Source organism: Protopterus annectens, chromosome 1.part0 (genome assembly GCF_019279795.1).
Source record: "Protopterus annectens isolate FY-2018-M chromosome 1.part0, PAN1.0, whole genome shotgun sequence".
NCBI lineage: Eukaryota > Metazoa > Chordata > Ceratodontiformes > Protopteridae > Protopterus > Protopterus annectens.
In genome coordinates, this window is record NC_056725.1 from 199,669,172 (window position 1) to 199,686,604 (window position 17,433).

General features: G+C 42.0%; 1 protein-coding gene across 1 annotated transcript in view; it reads right to left on the reverse strand.

The window, feature by feature from the left end:
- LOC122789989 (hypoxia-inducible factor 3-alpha-like) overlaps positions 1-17,433 on the reverse strand; it is a 925,419-nt gene that overhangs the window by 356,089 nt on the left and 551,897 nt on the right. The gene's annotated exons all lie outside the window — the stretch shown is intronic.

Genomic DNA, 17,433 nt, shown 5'->3' on the forward strand with positions numbered 1-17,433 from the left:
AAAAAATACACAGTCTAAATAACCTAAGATGGATTTAACTTTATTACCTTTAAATACCAATGGCTTAAACAATCCTAGCAAGAGATCAAATCTACTGAAATATTTAAAACTGAACAAAGCACAAATCGTGAAACTCATTTCAAAACAAATGACAATTACAAATAGAATCCTACGGAATATATGATATTGGAGCAATCCACTTATAAGACAAAGACAAAAGGGGTAACAATTGTATGGAAAACAAATGTAATTAACCCAGAAATCATTTATGAGTATGAAGATAAAGAAGGCCTTATGGCATTAGTAATAGCTAAAAATAATAACAGAATATGGACCCTAGCCAATCTATACTGGTTCCCAGGCATTAGAACAGGAACTGTTAAAAAACACTTGGATTTCATTTCCAATAATTATAAACACAACTTAATATTAGGAGGAGATTTTAACTGTATATTTGATATTTCTGAAACTACAAATAAAAGACCACTGTGTACATCTGCTGTATCAAAAGCTTTAAACAAGTGCGTAGAATCATTTCATCTTGTAGATACTTTCAAATTTAAAGAAGATAAATCTCTGTTGTTTTCCCATCAAAATCACAGATTTGGTACCCAAACTAGAATAGAAAAATATTTGCTGCCCATGACTTGCACTCTAAAATCATTAATTTCTCAGTCACTCCCTGCCCCTTTTCAGACCACAATTCATTGATACTAAAACTTCAAAATGGGTACAAACTATCAATATTTAACTCCAGAATTCGGGTCTATATCAGAACATCGAAGTATTAAAACTTCGAATGTTCTGATATGGAACACTGTTCAGCGAACGCTAAGAATAGCGAAGCTGCAGAACAGCGAATTCTTTCCTCGGGAAAGAATTTGGTTGGCCGTTTCTGTGGCTTCGCTATTCTTAACCCTGTGGTGGAAAGTTACGGGTTGGGTTCAGGTAAGTGTGCGATTGTTTGTACGTTAGGGTTAGGGGCAGGTGAGATGAGTTAGGGTTAGGGCACAGGTTAGGCGTGTGTGCGACAGTGACAGACTTTAGGGTTAGGGGCGGTTTAAGTGAGTTAAGGTTAGGGCGCGGGTTAGGTGAATGTGCGATAGTGACGGACCTTAGGGTTAGGGTTTGGGTTAAGGTAAGTGGGTAGACAGTGGTGCATGTTTAGTTTAGTGTAGTGTTAGATATAGGAATTTAAGTGTATGTGTGTGGTTGGTGTTTGTTTGATGTGCTTGTGTTGTGTATATGTGTTTCGGAGCAGCAAATTTTTTCCATGGGGAAAAAAATCTGCTTTTCTGAATGTTCGATATTTTCATGTTTAGATGTTTTGGGGCCGATGAAATAGCTTTACCAATAGTTGTCCTGGAAGAATAAGGTCTTTGAAGGCTGTCAGAGCATTATGTACAGCTAACATTTCTTTTTGATTGATATGCAGGTGCATCTGTCTCGGGTTCCATTTGCCCTGAATGCATTGCCCTGCCATGTGAGCCCTCCATGCATAGTCTGATGCGTCTGTTGTTAGGGTTTGGGTGGGAGGGGGTAGAGTGAAAGGGAGTCCCTTGTTGTGGTAGCAGGCCTCTGCCCACCAAAGGAACTCTGTCCTTAGACAAGGAATGACAGGAATCATTGTTTCCAGGCCCTGAGAATGCTAACACCATAGACTTTTTAGATACCATTGGAGTTTTCTCATACGCAGTCTTGCATATGGCATTAGCAGAATACAAAAGGCAATGAACCCCAGAGCTTGCAGTATTTTCCTTGCAGATAGCTGGGTTTTTGTAGCCAATAGTTTGAAGTAGGTTGTTTCTCTGGAGTGAGGAATGCCATCTGGGAAGTTGTGTTCAAACTTGCTCCCAGGAATACAATCTGTTGGCAGGGTACTAAGTGAGATTTCTTTTAGTTGATGCTGTACCCCAGTGAGGTTAGAAGTTTCTTTACAAATGCCAGGTGTTGTAATAGCAAGTCCTGGCTTTCTGCCTGAATCAGACAATCGTCCAAGTGTGGGTAAATTTGAATATTTCTCTGCCTGCAAAATGCAATGGCTGGAACTAGACACTTTGTGAACACCCTTGGCGCAGTAGATAAGCCAAAGGGAAGTGCAGAGAACTGAAAGTACATGTAGCCCGTCCTGAAAAGTAGGTATTGTCTGCAGGATTCTCTTATTGGGATGTGCAGGTAAGCTTCTTTTAAGTTTAGGGTTGCCAGCCAGGCATCCTTGGCTAGCATAAGAAGAAGCTGTTGAAGAGTTAGCATTTTGAATTTTGAAACCACCAGAAAGGTGTTGAGAATAGAGAGGTCCAGGATAGGATGCCAGGCGTTTTCTTTTCTGGGTACCAGAAAAAGTCTTGAATAAAAACCTTGTCCCCTTTGTTCTGCTGGGACAGGGTGAATAGCCCTGATACTGAGAAGAGAGAGAACCTGTTGTTGGGCCTCCGCCCATTGATTTGGGGGGAGGCCTGGCCAACAATTTGGGGTTGGTAGTGTGTAGAAGTGTAATCTGTATCCTCGGGAAACTACGTTCAAACCCATTTGTCCTGGGTAATGAGTTCCCAGTTTTTTTGCATGCAGGGTGAGCTTTCCTCCTAAGGAGGCAAGTAGTTGAGCAGGGCTTGGAAGGGTTAAGGTTAAGTCATTGTGCCATTTTTCGATACGGGGGTGGCTTACTACTCCCTGCATTGGAAGTGGGAGCCCCCCACTGCTTAGATCTGTGCGTAGCCTGAGACTGAAGTCTTGGTGGTCTGCTGTTCCTGTGTTTGGACTGAGAAGGTCTGGGAGGAACTGGAAAGGACCAGTTCTTTGAAGGCCAATGCCCACTGAATCTGGGAGGCTGTACTTGTAGGACATCTTTAACAGTTTGCATAGATTTAGCTTTTTCCTCCATCCTTTTGAGGACCTCTTCTGCTTTGTTGCCAAAAAGGCGGTCTTGGTTTAAGGGTGTATCCAGTAATTTAGCTTTAACATGATCTGGCAAGTTTTGTTCCTTAAGCCAAGCATGCCTTCTAAGCACAGACCCAGTAACAGCATCCCTGCAAGATGCTTCTAAAGCATCAAAACCACATTGCAATGTATGTTTACCAACTTGTTCTGCAGAATGTATTAAATCTTGCAGGTCTTTGTGTTCAGCACAATCAGGAATCAACATCATTTTCTGTTTAAATAGTCCCGCGATGTGCTGCTGATACTTAAACATATGAAACTGGCAATTTAAAGCTCTAATGGCCAAAGTAGCAGAAGTGTACACCTTCTTACCCCATATGTCTAAGGCTCTAGAATCTTTATCAGAAGGGATATGATTTTTGGCAGCAGTAGCCTTAATGCTTTCTGGTCCTTGGGAAATGGTCTCTGGATCTGCAGTAGGATTTTTGAAGAGGAACTTATGAGAGTCAGGTACTCTGTAGTACCGGTCAGGTTTTCTGGGAGCTGGAGGTAAAGTCTCCGGGGTAAGGCTAGATTCCAAGAAAACATCATCTACAACAGCCAGAACAGGAGGGATAGCTAGAGGCCTGTGTTGAGGCAGGAGTAAGAATTCCCTAAGTCTCTTTTTGGAATCAGAATAGTCCTGGCTTTCCCAGCGGAAATGCTCCCTAAGGGTATGCAAGGTTTCACCAAAAGAAAAATCTTCTGGAGGGGAAGCAGAGGGAATGGAATCCTCTGCATCAGAATCCTCATAAGTAGATAAGGGTAAATCCTGGTAGTCAGAAGGAACAGAGATATCAGATTCTTGATCAGAAGAATCAGAAAGAAAATCAGTTCTAGGTCTTAGAGGGGGAAGGCTGGCTTCCCCTAATTAAGGAAATAAGGTCTTCAGCCATTCTAAGCAATTGTTTTTGAGGCATATGGGCCTGAGTCTGCAGTATGGTGGTCAGTTTTCTAGGTGTAGTGTGAGTTTTAGGCCTGAGGAATTCGGTACTTCTAGTTGGAAACCCTCTGAATGGGTCTCAGTTGAGGCCTGCGATTCTGTAGTAGCAGGTACCAGGGGCTGCGAAAGTGCCTCACTGAGTACCGGTGGACTGGTGACTAGCTTAACGGAAGCGTCGTCGGCAGTTTTGGACCTATGCCATCTGTTTCTGTCTTTATCCTTATGTTTTTTCGGAAGATCGGTAGTAGGATGGCTTAACGAAGCCATTTTGGAGTACAGAGATCGAGAACTTAAGTATTTGGCTACAAAAATAGCCAGACGACGAATAGTTTGGGTGTTGAACAAGGCAAAAAAATGACAGTGAGGGATGTCGTGGTCTGGGCCTAAACAGGTGACACAGCAAAAATGAAAATCTCTGAGGTATTTGCTTTCCACTGGCAAGACAATTGTTATTTTTTTCTGACATCGGCTAGAGTTAGAAAAAAGGATCCCCAACGGGGTACTTATCATTTTTGAAGGCTTCGGGTCTGAAACTCGAAAACGAAAATTTCAGGAGTCGGCCGACCGGCACTTGTGAACGGCTTCTGCTTCGGGCACCGCACGGCAAGAAAGACTGATGTAATGGCGTCAGCTGCATGATTTATACCCCTGATGACCTGACGTCATGGAAGAAGCGGCAGCATCCAATGCAGAAATCCGAAGACTCTTGTATTCAGGCCGGCTGAGGGCTACCTGCAGGCAGATAACCCAAATGTGATGACTGCAACAGTGAAACATGAAGAACATCAGGGAGGATTAAACTTTCCTGATAAACATATATAAAAGCATCAATATCTAAAACAATGTCAGATTGGGTAAGTCCAAATTACTCTGCAAATTGGAAAGAATTACTAACTGTAATATCAATAAATAAATTTGATTTCAAAAAATTTTTTCAAAAACCAGATAAAAACTATTTGCCATGGCACATATGTATTAGTATGCAATATAACATAACTAAAACCACTAAAACGCGTATGATTAATTATTACATTGACTTATTTAGGAAAATTATTAATGCAAATATAAATTTAAAAATCTGGTTTGATGTTTTAACACCGTTTATAGTCACAAAGAACTTTCCATGTTAAATATATAGAGAACTTATTAATTTCTGGGAACAAAGGATTTGTTTGTTGGCTCCAATGTATCAAAGAACTAAAAGTTTTAGATATGCAAGTAATAAAAGCAACATACAAAATTTCACAACAGGACTGGCTAATTTTACAGAGTATTCTGTCATATTCGCAAGATTTAAGTAGAATAATTAACAATTATTCATTTAAAGAAATACCTAAATTTACAAAATACATATATGAAATCAACTAGAAAGACCCCAAAAGTACCTCACACAGAGGATCAAGGGACTCAAACAGATGCCATATGCTGCTCGGTTAAAGAAACTCCAGCTCTACTCAGTTGCTTACCGCCTACTTAGTGGCAATCTATGCCTGACGTATAAAGCTATGTCCAACCCGGAACTAATGGACATGCTCCACCTCAGAAAATCCAAATCCCTTAGAGCTACGCGCTCGAGGGACTTGAACCTCAGCACAGAAATAAATAGGACATGCTGGAGGGATAGATTCATAACCCAGAGGCTCCCTTCGCTCTGGAATAGAATCTCGGTCCATGTTAGGCAGAGCCCCTCACTGACTCTCTTCAAGAGGAATCTTGACCAGTGGATGGGAGACCGTAGGTTTACCCCGGGGATTACATCTGTGTCACTAATAGACAAAGGCCCAGTAAACTAACCTAAAAAAAGGGCACAGTAAACTCAATTCAAAGGGTGGTGAAAGCCAAACACACTCTGGCTAGGCTTGTAAATGCCCTAGGGCAGATAGCCTAGTATGAACCTATGAACCTATATATAATGGCTTTGACATGGCAAACAGTATTTCAAGATTTTTACAAAATATTGATAAACTATAAAACAATACCCAAAACCTCATATTGGAAATATATAACAAAAGGACACTCAATACAGTTAACTGAAAATATGAAAACAAATATCTTATCGAAAAATATACATCATTTACACAATACTGGAAAGTTTTTAATTGGAAATATTTGCACAGAACATTCTTAACCCCAGAGAGAGAATCAGTAAAATTAGTTCTTCCATAAAAAGGAATATGTTGGAGATGTGAGCAAGTACACAGTGCAGATTGGAACCACATTTTCTTTGATTGTGATAACATTAAGCCATTTTGGAATGGTATTAATAACTTTCTACATGCTTTATTTAATGAATCATTTTATTTAACTACAGCTCTTGTATTATTAAATGTGAATGAAGGTCCTCATTTGAATAGATCAAACGTGTATCTAGAATGGACTATACTTGCAATTTCAAGGAAGTGTATAACAAGAAGATGGAATACAAACACAATACCAACTTTGTAAGACTTCTACAGCCTACTGAAGACCACAGCAATATTGGAAATTAAAATTAAAGATCTAAGAATTTACCCAAAGCCATTTATCAACAACCCTTGGGGAAAAGCCTTATCGTTGATTGACACTATACAAAAATTGATCAGACACTCTGATAATGGATTGGACATACTTATAAAGTAACTGCATACATTAAGACCTGTTATAGTGTCAGACTAATGTAAATAATGTACATAGTTATTTAAGATGTTATGTATAAATACTATGGAATTCATTCAAATGTATTTGTAAAATAAAAAAAAAAATGAAAAAAGACCTTGGGATTTAGTCTCCACTCTGACCAACTAGGCGTAGGCCTACTGGGATAATCTGACAAAACATTCTGAGCTGGAGGAATGGGGTACACACAGATCTAGGTACTCTGCCTTGATGCTAGATCCCAGGTCAACACTACAAGGTTGCCATCCTTATGATGGGTGCATGCCTGAAGTTGGAAGCAGATGTCTGCCTATGGGCACTTATGATTTCATAGTTTTCAGGTATTTTATAGCTAGTATTTGGACTTTGTTTTGGACTTTGTTGCTCTGTGATTTGCTTATTCAGCTGCTGACTTTACTGTCCTGAAAGACATTATTCAGGATTAATATGCAAGTTTTAAATAATGCCACTGTTCCACTGAAGTTCTACTTTCTGGGACTTTTTACTGCTGTGGACTCTGTGGAGTGGTTCTGCTCTAATAGTTTACCTCATTTGCATTGGCTTTTACTGTGGCTAGCTGGTTTGTTGGTTCCAAAGAATGTTACCAAATACTGGATTTTGGAATCTCCCAAAGGCCAGAGACATGGTGTGTTCGTCACTGAATTCTTCAGAAAAGTACAGTTTTGTACCTACCATAAATGTAGATGTTCGAGGATCCACATTGCTGCAGTCATAACCTGCGGGTAGTCCGCTGTCCTCGGTCGGCCCGAATACCAAAGTGTTAGGCTGGCGTCGGTCATGGGCGCCCGGAGCTGATGTCAGTACGTAGTAGTACTTAAGCGCATGACCGACGCCATATTCTCAGTCTTTCTTGCCCCAGATGTCAGAAGGCCTTTAAAAGAAAAGGCCAGAGCCATAAAGGAGAGAAATAACAATTATCCCCAAGTAATAAAAACAACAACAACCACAACCCCAAACCAAAGCGGGGAAGGAGGGAGGGAAAATAGGACTGCAGCAATGTGGATCCTCGAACATCTACATTTATGGTAGGTACAAAACTGTACTATGTTCTTCATCTCACATTGCTGCAGTCATAACCTGTGGGTAGAATCCCAAAGCAAAGGAAAAGGGAGGCTGGCAAACTAAAAGGCATTAGGGGCTGCTAACATGCCCTGTAAGACTGCAGTGGCAAACCCAGCCCTGGACTTGGAGAAAAGAGGGAGATGATAATGCTTAGTAAAAGTATGAACTGAACTCCAAGTAGCTGCTTCCAAAATGTCCTTAGTAGCTACACCCCTCAAAAAGCAGTAGAAGTGGCCGTAGCCCTAGTGGAATGAGGTCTAATCCCAGCAGGAACATTCTTCCCATGATGAGAATAACAAAAGCAATGCAATTACCAATCCACTTTGAAATAGTCTGCTTTGAAACAGCTTTCCCTTGTGAACCCAAAGCAAAAGTAACAAATAACTGTTGAGTCTGTCTGAACTCCTTAGTTCTGCTCAAATAATAACGTAACTGCCTGTGTATATCCAAAGAATGCAAGATTTTCCCCCTTATTTTGGGGATCAGCATAAAAGGTAGGCAAATGGATAGACTGGTTCAAGGCCACATTAGAAATCACTTTTGGCATGAAAGTAGGGTTAGTACGCAAAGAAACTCTATCCTTATGGAATATTAGAAAGGGTTCAACTGCCATGAGAGCCTGCAATTCAGATACCCTTCTGGCAGAAGTAATGGCCAACAAAAAGGCAATCTTCCAAGACAAAAACTTCAATTCAGACGTAGCTGCAGGTTCAAAAGGAGGCAAAGTAAGCTTCTCCAACACAAAATTGAGATCCCAGGAAGGAATAGGAGCTCTACGTGGGGGTCTTATATTTTTCCCCTCTAAGAAATTGCTTAAACAAAGGGTGAGAAAATAAAGGAGGGTCACAATCATAGTGAGCAGAAATGGCTGCAGCATGAACCTTCACAGAGGAAAACGACAAACCCTTGTCCAGTAATTCAGTAAGGTACTGCAGTGTACAACTCAAATTAGGTACCGAGACATCAAAATCCTTTGTTGTGCTCCAAAGAAAAAATCTCTTCCATTTATCAGCATAAACTTTTCTAGTGCTAGGCCGCCTAGCTTCCAAAATGACATCCAAAACCTGCTGGGGAAGCTGGGAACCCACAGGCTCTAAAACAGAATACGCCAGGCCGTTAGATGCAGGGACTGCACCCTGATATTGAGCAAATGACTGCTTGACTGGGACAACAAATGAGGAAGCTGTGGTAAAGGCCAAGGAGGCTCCTGAATTAAACTCCTCAGCAGAGGATACCAGTGCTGACGTGGCCAATCTGGTGCTATTAAAATCATGCAAGGCTTGTCCCTCCTGACTTTCAAGAGTACCTTGGTAAGGAGAGGCAGAGGAGGAAAAGCATAGACGTGAAGGTTGTTCCAACTGAAAGATAGAGCGTCCACTTTCCAAGCTTTTGGGTGAAACATCCTTGTGCAAAACTTTGGTAGTTGGAAATTTAGAGGAGAAGCGAACAGATCTATGTCTGGAGTTCCCAAGCCACTGTCAACTGTTGAAATACGTGAGGATCCAATTTCCACTCGTGGGGATCCACAATTTGTCTGCTCAATACATCTGCTAGTGAGTTCTGTGCTCCTGGCAGAAACCATGCTTGAAGAGTGATGTGCAACCCCAGAGCAGTCTCCCACAATATCATAGCTTGTCTGCAAAGAGGGTAAGAATGGGTCCCCCTGCTTGTTGATGTACCACATGACTGTAGTGTTGTCTGTTTGAATCAACACCTGTCCTGGTTGAAGTAGGCCCTTGAAAGCCATCAGGGCAAACTGGACTGCTAACATCTCCTTCATGTTGATATGCAAATGCTGTAATTTGGGAGGCCACGTGTCTTGAATCCATTTCCCATTGAAGTGTGCTCCCAAGCCAGGTCTGAGGCATCCGTCGTTAAGATCTGACTCGCCTCTGGTCGGGTCACAGAGAGTCCCTTGTTTAGGTGACATTCCTGTGCCCACCACAAGAATTCCTTCTGGATGCACGGTATTATCGGAATGACAGTGTCCAAATCGTGGCAGTGTTGAGTCCATACACTTTTGAGATACCATTGTAGCTTCCTCATATGCAGTTTGGCATTGGGAAGTACCAGAATGCAAGATGCCATGAACCCCAAGGCTTGAAGGACTGTCCTTGCAGTCAGCCTGGACCGTACTGATAATTGCTGGAAGTAGAGGTGAAGAGTTCTTTGTTTGTCCGGGGTCAGAAAGGCCATCTGAGAGGCTGTATTCAGTCTCACACCCAGAAAGCACATGTCCTGAGAGGGTACTAGACTGGACTTTGTTTCGTTCACAGAATACCCTAGGCACCTTAAAACTGCCATCACATACTGTAGCTGTTGAAGTAACTTGTCTTTGTCTTGAGCAAGAATCAAGCAGTTGTCCAGATAAGGATAAATTTGTATTCCCCTCAGTCTTAAGTAAGCTATTACAGGAGCCAGAACCTTTGTGAACACCCTGGGCCCAGTAGATAAACCAAAGGGCAATGCAGAGAACTGATAATGAGAAGTACCAGCCCGAAAACGCAGGAATCTCCTGCAGCTGGGCCTGATAGGAATGTGAAGATAGGCTTCTTTGAGATCCAGAGTTACCATCCAGTGCTCTTTTCCTAGCAGAGGCAGAAGTTGTTGTAATGTTAACATCTTGAACTTTGGAATGTCTAGGTATGTATTGAGAATGGACAAATCCAGAATTGGCCTCCAAGTGTTTCCTTTCTTTGGCACTAGGAATAGACGAGAATAAAACCCTAGGCCTTCTTCTGACGAAGGTACCACCTGGATCTGTAAAAGCAAAGAAATTTGATCCTGAGCCTCCAGCCTTTGCTGAGGAGGTACATCTGGCATGCCTTTGAAAGGGGGAAAAGTGTGAAAATAAAACTTGTAGCCTTGATTTATTATGTCCAACACCCATTTGTCCTGGGTGACCAAATGCCAATTTTGTTTGAAAAGTGCCAACTTTCCTCCTAGAGGAGCTGCCAGAAGAGAAGGGTCCGGCAGCTGAAGATACAGGTCATTGGGTCTGTTTACGAAAAGGCTGACCCCTGCCCTCACCAGAAGATTGTGCAGGAGAACTCCAAGTCCTAGGTCTGAAAGAACCCTGAGCGTGAGCCCTGCCCCTACCACGTCGAGACCTGCCCTTAGACTGAAAATCCGAAGAAGGGTAAGACCATCCTCTTGCAGGCCAATTCCTGCTAAACTTAGGGGGCTGCACTTGCAAAAATTCCTTAACTGTCTGCATAGACTTAGCTTTGTCTTCCATCTTTTTCAAAACTGACTCCACAGGGGAACCAAAAAGAACTTCAGATTGAAGGGGAGCATCCAAAATCTGAGCTTTAACATGCTCTGACAAATTTTGATCCTTAAGCCAGGCATGTCTACGAATAACTGAACCAGTAGCAGCCACCCTGGAAGAAGCCTGAAGGGCATCGAAGTCACACTGCAAGGAATGTTTACCAACTTGATTTGAAGCATGAACCAAGTCCTGCAATTCCTTACACTCTATACCCTCAGCTAAAGCATCTACCTTAGCTTTCAATTGACCTAACAGAAAGTTCTGATACTTCAGCATATGGAACTGGCAATTTAAAGCCCTCATAGCTAACGTAGAAGAGGTGTACACTTTTTTACCCCACCTATCCAACGCTCTAGAATCTTTATCCAAAGGTACTGGATTCTTAACCACAGAAGCCCTGACACACTTAGGCCCTTGAATAACAGTTTCCGGATCAGCTCTAGGGCTCTTGTACAAATATTTATGTGCCTCTGGAACTCTGTAATACCTGTCTGGCTTGACAGGGGCAGGGGGTAAAGAATCAGGATTAAGGGAAGCTTCAGAAAAAACATCCTGAACAACATCTAAAACAGGGGGAATAGCCAAAGGTCTATGCTGTGGCAAAAACAAAAATTCTCTAAGTCTCTTACGAGAATCTGAAAAATCCTGACCTTCCCACTTGAAATGCTCCCTCATGGAATGCAAGGTTTCAGAAAAGGAAAAATCCTCTGGAGGTGAAGCAGAAGGACAGGAATCCTCTGCATCCGAATCAGAATAGGGAGGAAAATCCTGAATATCCTCAGCTGAGGACTCAGGGTAATCTGAGGAATGCTCCATTCCCTCTAAATCTGCCTCCACCCTAGGCCTCTTCTCTGGAGGGGGCATAGAACCCCTGATCAAAGTAATCAAATCCTCTGCCATTTTCAACATATGTTTTTTAGGAACAGAACACGAAGAACCAGAGCTGTGTCCCGCACCAGAAACACCCGGTCTAGCCTTAGCAGGGCCTTTAGTGACTGAAGTAGAAGGCCTAATAACCTTTTGTAAGGATGGAACCACAGAAACTTGAGAGGCACCCTCGGCCTGACCTAACTCCTGAGAGGCCAACTCCTGTAAAAGTAAAGGTTCCCCCTGGGATTCAGCCGAGACTTCGGCTGGATCCACAGATTCAACCGTAGATTCCATAGAACCGGCGTCCGTAACGGACAACTCATCCGGTTTAGACCTTAAAGATCTATCTTTTCGCTTTTTAGCGGTAGCGGGCGTCGGAGGATCCGACGCCATGTTGTAGTTACACCGCTAAAAACAAGCCTAGCACAGTCTAATCTGCGTTTAATGGTGCGCTTATTAAATCTAGCGCAAAAGCGACACCCGACTACATCGTGCTCATGCCCTAAGCAAGGAATACAGAGAGAATGATAGTCCCTATGAGGTATCTGTTTCCCACAAGAAATACAATTATTAACTTTTTCTGACATCCGGATTAACTGAGGCAAGAAAAGACAAAAATTTTCCCCAACGGGGTACTTAGCCCAACTTGGTCTTCGGTCTGAACCTCGAAAACTGAAAATTTCAGAATGCCGAACGGCACTTGCAAACGCTGCTTCTGCTTCGGACCACGCGGCAAGAAAGACTGAGAATATGGCGTCGGTCATGCGCTTAAGTACTACTACGTACTGACGTCAGCTCCGGGCACCCATGACCGACGCCAGCCTAACCCTTTGGTATTCGGGCCGACCGAGGACAGCGGACTACCCGCAGGTTATGACTGCAGCAATGTGAGACGAAGAACATCTCTGCCTTTCAGACACACCTGCTGCAGAATTTTAATTTTTATGTCTATTCTGTAACTGTTGCATTACTTTGTCACAGAATGCTGCTTTTGGCTGTGTTTAGTTTGCATTGTAATAAATTTTCATTTCATTCATACTGTCCTGACCTCCTGGATCCGTCAGCCTTGGACAGCCAATGGGTTACTAGGGTTCCTGCTGGAATGCAACAAGAAGACTGCAACCATCTTGTTTGGGGTACTAGTGTATTAGCTGAGCTATTTTAACAGCAGTAATGCTTCCCAGTTAAATATTCCAGATGTTTTGGAGACTGCTAGTGGTAATCTTTACAACAGTTTAACAACAGTGTTATGACCTGCAGTCTTACCCTTTATAGCTATGAGGACTATCTTGAAGGCTCTGGTTGCATATCTTCCTCTGATTCCTTTTCTGTTGAGGAAACTGCAGTGCCACTTCAGCACTCTGTGATGCCAGTATAACACAGTTATTCCCTTTATCCCATTCATTTACAAGCAATTACACTTATGAATGATAATGAATGGTAAAAGTCAGTGATGGAATACCCTTTGGCAAAGACCTTGCAGTTCATTATGTCCAGAAAGCTATGCATGAAGCATATAAACTGTAAGGGAGAGACTAGAATTCTATAGGCTGAAGGAAATTCTCAGCTTGGAGAAGCACTGGATCACACAGATTAGCTTGACATTGAGATCCTTTAGGGATTTTACCAGAATCAGGCAGTTGTCCAGACAGGTAAAAGTGAATGCCGTGAAGCCTGAGGTAGAAAGAGACTGGGGCTAACTATTTTGTAAATCCCTGGGAGCAAGGTAAAGCTTAAAAGGGAAAGTGGTGAACTGGAACCGCTCTTGACCTTGCCAGGAACTGGTGAAAATTTTTTGTGTTCCTTGCATATTGTTCTTTACTTTTCCGGATTTTATGCATACTGATTTTACATGTACAATACTTAGCAAATTAGGTATGGAAATAGTATAAATACATACATACATACATACATAAATAGACTGAACACACAGGTATACATCTTTCATGTCCACAGTGACCATAAAAGCCAGTGGAAACAATAGAAAGAAAAGGAACTACAGGGTGAACATTTACTCCAAAAGGAATTGGTTCAACCATTAGAGGTCCAGTCCTGGTCTTCCGGGTCTCTTCTTTTCTTGGATCTAAAAAAGCCTGGAAGAGAAGATTTGCCCCCATTCTGAACTCAGTTTTCTCTGTTAATACTCATGCATGTCTTATGACAGACTCGTTATAACAGACATTCCCCTGAAGACAGGAACTGACTCCCCTCTGTAGTCTGAGCTTATGAGTTCTCTTACCCAACAGACTGTGACTGTCAAAAATTACTGAGATTTGACAACAACCGACGCCAGACCTAGACTTTGGAATTCGGCCGACCGAGGACCCGCCTGACGGCAGGAGAACCCTTCTGTTATGACTGCAGCTGTATGCACGATGAACATCTGTGACAGACCCCTTTGTTGTGACAGAAGACCCCTGCGCTTGCCACTGCTGGGCTACCTACCTCAACTCATGCCACTCTCCAATGGGTTCTCCCAAGTGATACATTCTGTTTAAACTGCTCAGCATGAGACTGTCTTAGATAAAATGGCCACTGCTTGGCAATAAGATTCCTACTGAATTTCGGTAAGAGACAGGGAAAGAGTTGTTAAACTGGCTTGTTTTATCTTTTTCTTTTAGTTTTTTTTTAAACACTTCCTGTGTTACAAATCCAATAAGCCTATCCTGAGGCACTTTTAACAGCTGCCTTTTAATGTCCTCAGGTGTGGAACACATACTTAGTTATACATGCTGTCTGATGACTGTACCTGAAGCTGCTGTCCTAATGCAGGCATCAGTGCTACTGTCTGTACAAGCTGCAAGAGCTGCTCTTTAACAGCTCTATCCAAGATCTCCTTGCATACATCCTCCATTTGCTTAATAATTTTTGCCTTGAAAACAGAGCAAGTTATCTGCCTTAATGCCTAAAGTGGCAGCGATACAGATCTTCTTACCTAACTTGTCTAGGATATAATTCACATTTTCTGTGGGTAAGGTTTTATTGGTATATATTAACTTTAAACTTTGAGCCACATACAAAATTTTTCTACAATTACTTATTTTATTGTTTTTTTGTCTACTTGGCAAAACTAGCTGGGTTTTTTAAGAACTTGTGGCTGTTAGTCAGGTAGTAGTGAGATGCTCTCAAAGGCATCCCCAAAAATCTACATAACAAGGCAAACAGCCATTGGCTGTGGGGTGTTCTGCTCCTAGCAAATCCAAACTGCACTTTGAAAGATGGACAGTTCTTTATCTTCCCAATTACATTTTTCACACAGTAGGTTTAACATTTCCTAAAGGAAACACCCACAGCAGGGGTAAGAGGAACCCAAGGACAAGGACGCAATGCCATCTGTATCACAAACAAGTGCTGACTGGATTTGGACAGTGTACACTAAATCCACCTCTCTAAACACATCTGAATCAATGAACAGATTTAGAGAGGGATCTCTACTTTTGAAAGAGACCCTCTATCAAAGAGAAGGAAGTATGCTTGCCAGACAGCAGCAAAGGATGAAACATTCTCTTATAAATAACACAGAACATGGACAGAAGAAAACTAAGAGTAAACAAGTCATCAGATTTGGTGTTGATCCATGATACACTATTGATTCTCTCTCTAAAGGTACTTATTTCGTCCCTAGTTTCATAGTTTCATAGTTTAGTACTAGGCTATCTGCCCTGGGGCATTGCAAGCCTAGCCCTAGAGATGTGGCTTTCGCCACCCCATGTAGTGGTACTAAGGTGTATAGAGTAAATTTAGATTACTGTGCCTTTGTCTAGTAGTGACACATTGAAGACCCCCTTACTTATTAAAATTAGTTTACTGTGCCTCTGTCAAGTAGCGACACAGGGGTGACCCCCGGGGTAAACCTACGATCTCCCATCCACTCGTCAAGATTTCTCTTGAAGAGAGTCAGTGAGGGGCTCTGCCTAACAAGGACTGGGATTTTGTTGCAGAGTATGGGAAGCCTCTGAGTTATGAATCTGTCCCTCCAGCATGTTCTAGTCATGTTTGTACTGAGGTTTAAATCTTTGGCTCTCGTGGTTCTTATGGATTTGGATTTTTTGAGGTGGAGCATGTCCATCAATTCCTGGTTGGACATGGCCTTGTACGTCAGGCACAGATCACCTCTGAGCAGGCAGTATGCTACTGAATAGAGCTGGAGTTTCTTTAGCCTGGCAGCATATGACATATGTTGGAGACCCTTGATCCTCTTGGTGAGGTATATCCCTTAACTATGTATCTTACCACTGATGCCTTAAAGTTTTGTTGGAAATTAAATTTGAGAGAGCACTTTCCTAAACCAGAAGCTTAAGTACAACAGGGTTTTCCTCATAACTCTGATAATCACTCTAATGTGGATTTAATGAACCACAGTAGTTAAAGCATCCACCAAGTTTTAGACTGTAGTCAGGAATTAAATGAAAAGGGTAAAACTGTTCAGTGCGCGTTATCCTGTCCTTAATCTTCCTTCCCTGAAAATTCTGAGCTCTTTTATTGCACCAAGACTCAACAACTTGTAAATGACTTTTGTTCTGTACACATTAAGGGATATAAAAGAACTGGGGGTGAGATCTTTCGAAAAAAAAAGAAAGGAAAGGGGCAAATTATACAGAAATAAATGGAATTTGGGAACGATATATGCAGAATAATTTTCAGGAGGAGTGAGATTCAAAGGAAGCCTGGATTTGAGCATTTTATGTAATGCTGGATTGCAGCATTACTGAAGGCACTGTGATATGTAAATGATGCAAAACGTGGGCGTTGAACATGCTGATAAACAGCCCTGATTTCACATCAATGAAAATAAGAAGCTTCTGATTCCTGTACAACTATGTGTCATTCACGTGCCTGTTACTCTTGGTTCACTGAAATATGACGCCAACATCAGCTGTATGCTTTCTGCTCGAACACTAAAACATACTGCACTTGTGCAAGAAGTTATGGAACTAATCAAAGGATGCAGTGTCTTCAGTGATAACAGCCGGATCCTTCTAGATGGCGTACTCTAATGATAACATGAACTTTCTTCATTTATTCCTGTCCACAGTATTCTCTTGTTTTAAAAAAAATACCCAAATCTTGCAAAATGTAAATGAATGCGAGCTGTGAATGATGAGAGTTGATTTAAAATTTGAATACTTTTTGCACGGACATTGAGATGATCACGGTGAATGAGTTCTCTTATGGACTACTGTTGTTTTCACTGATGAACTCCTTTAGTCTATTAAAGTGTAATTCTTTGCTGCAGTAGAGAGAAAAAGGCAGTCCTACAACTAGAATTTTGTCAAAACACACCACAAAAATTTGTGTCTCAAGAGGGTGTGCTAACCATGGATAATCCAAGCAATACATTTAACTCTTGACAATTTGAGTTTTTCAACTTCTAGTTAATACATTCCTCTGTAAAGTACCTCAAGGCTTATTAGGATTTCATTTTTCAGGATTTGGCATTCTAAGTCACACAGCAGCACAATGCAACTCTGCTAAACAAATGTCCTCAATAGGCTAGCTCCAGTGGCACACAGGGATAAAGCCCTGAATGCAGATCATGCAATCTGTGATCAGTTAACAGCTCATGTATTTGATGGAGCTGACATGTTGCCCATGCTACTAGAAAGAAGGCAGGCCTCGGCCATCCCATGCCACGGTCCCTTGAAGATCCAGGGGAGCATGAGCTCGGCCAAGCTGGTTCAGCAACAGCATTCATTGCAAAATCTCGGGAGCATGC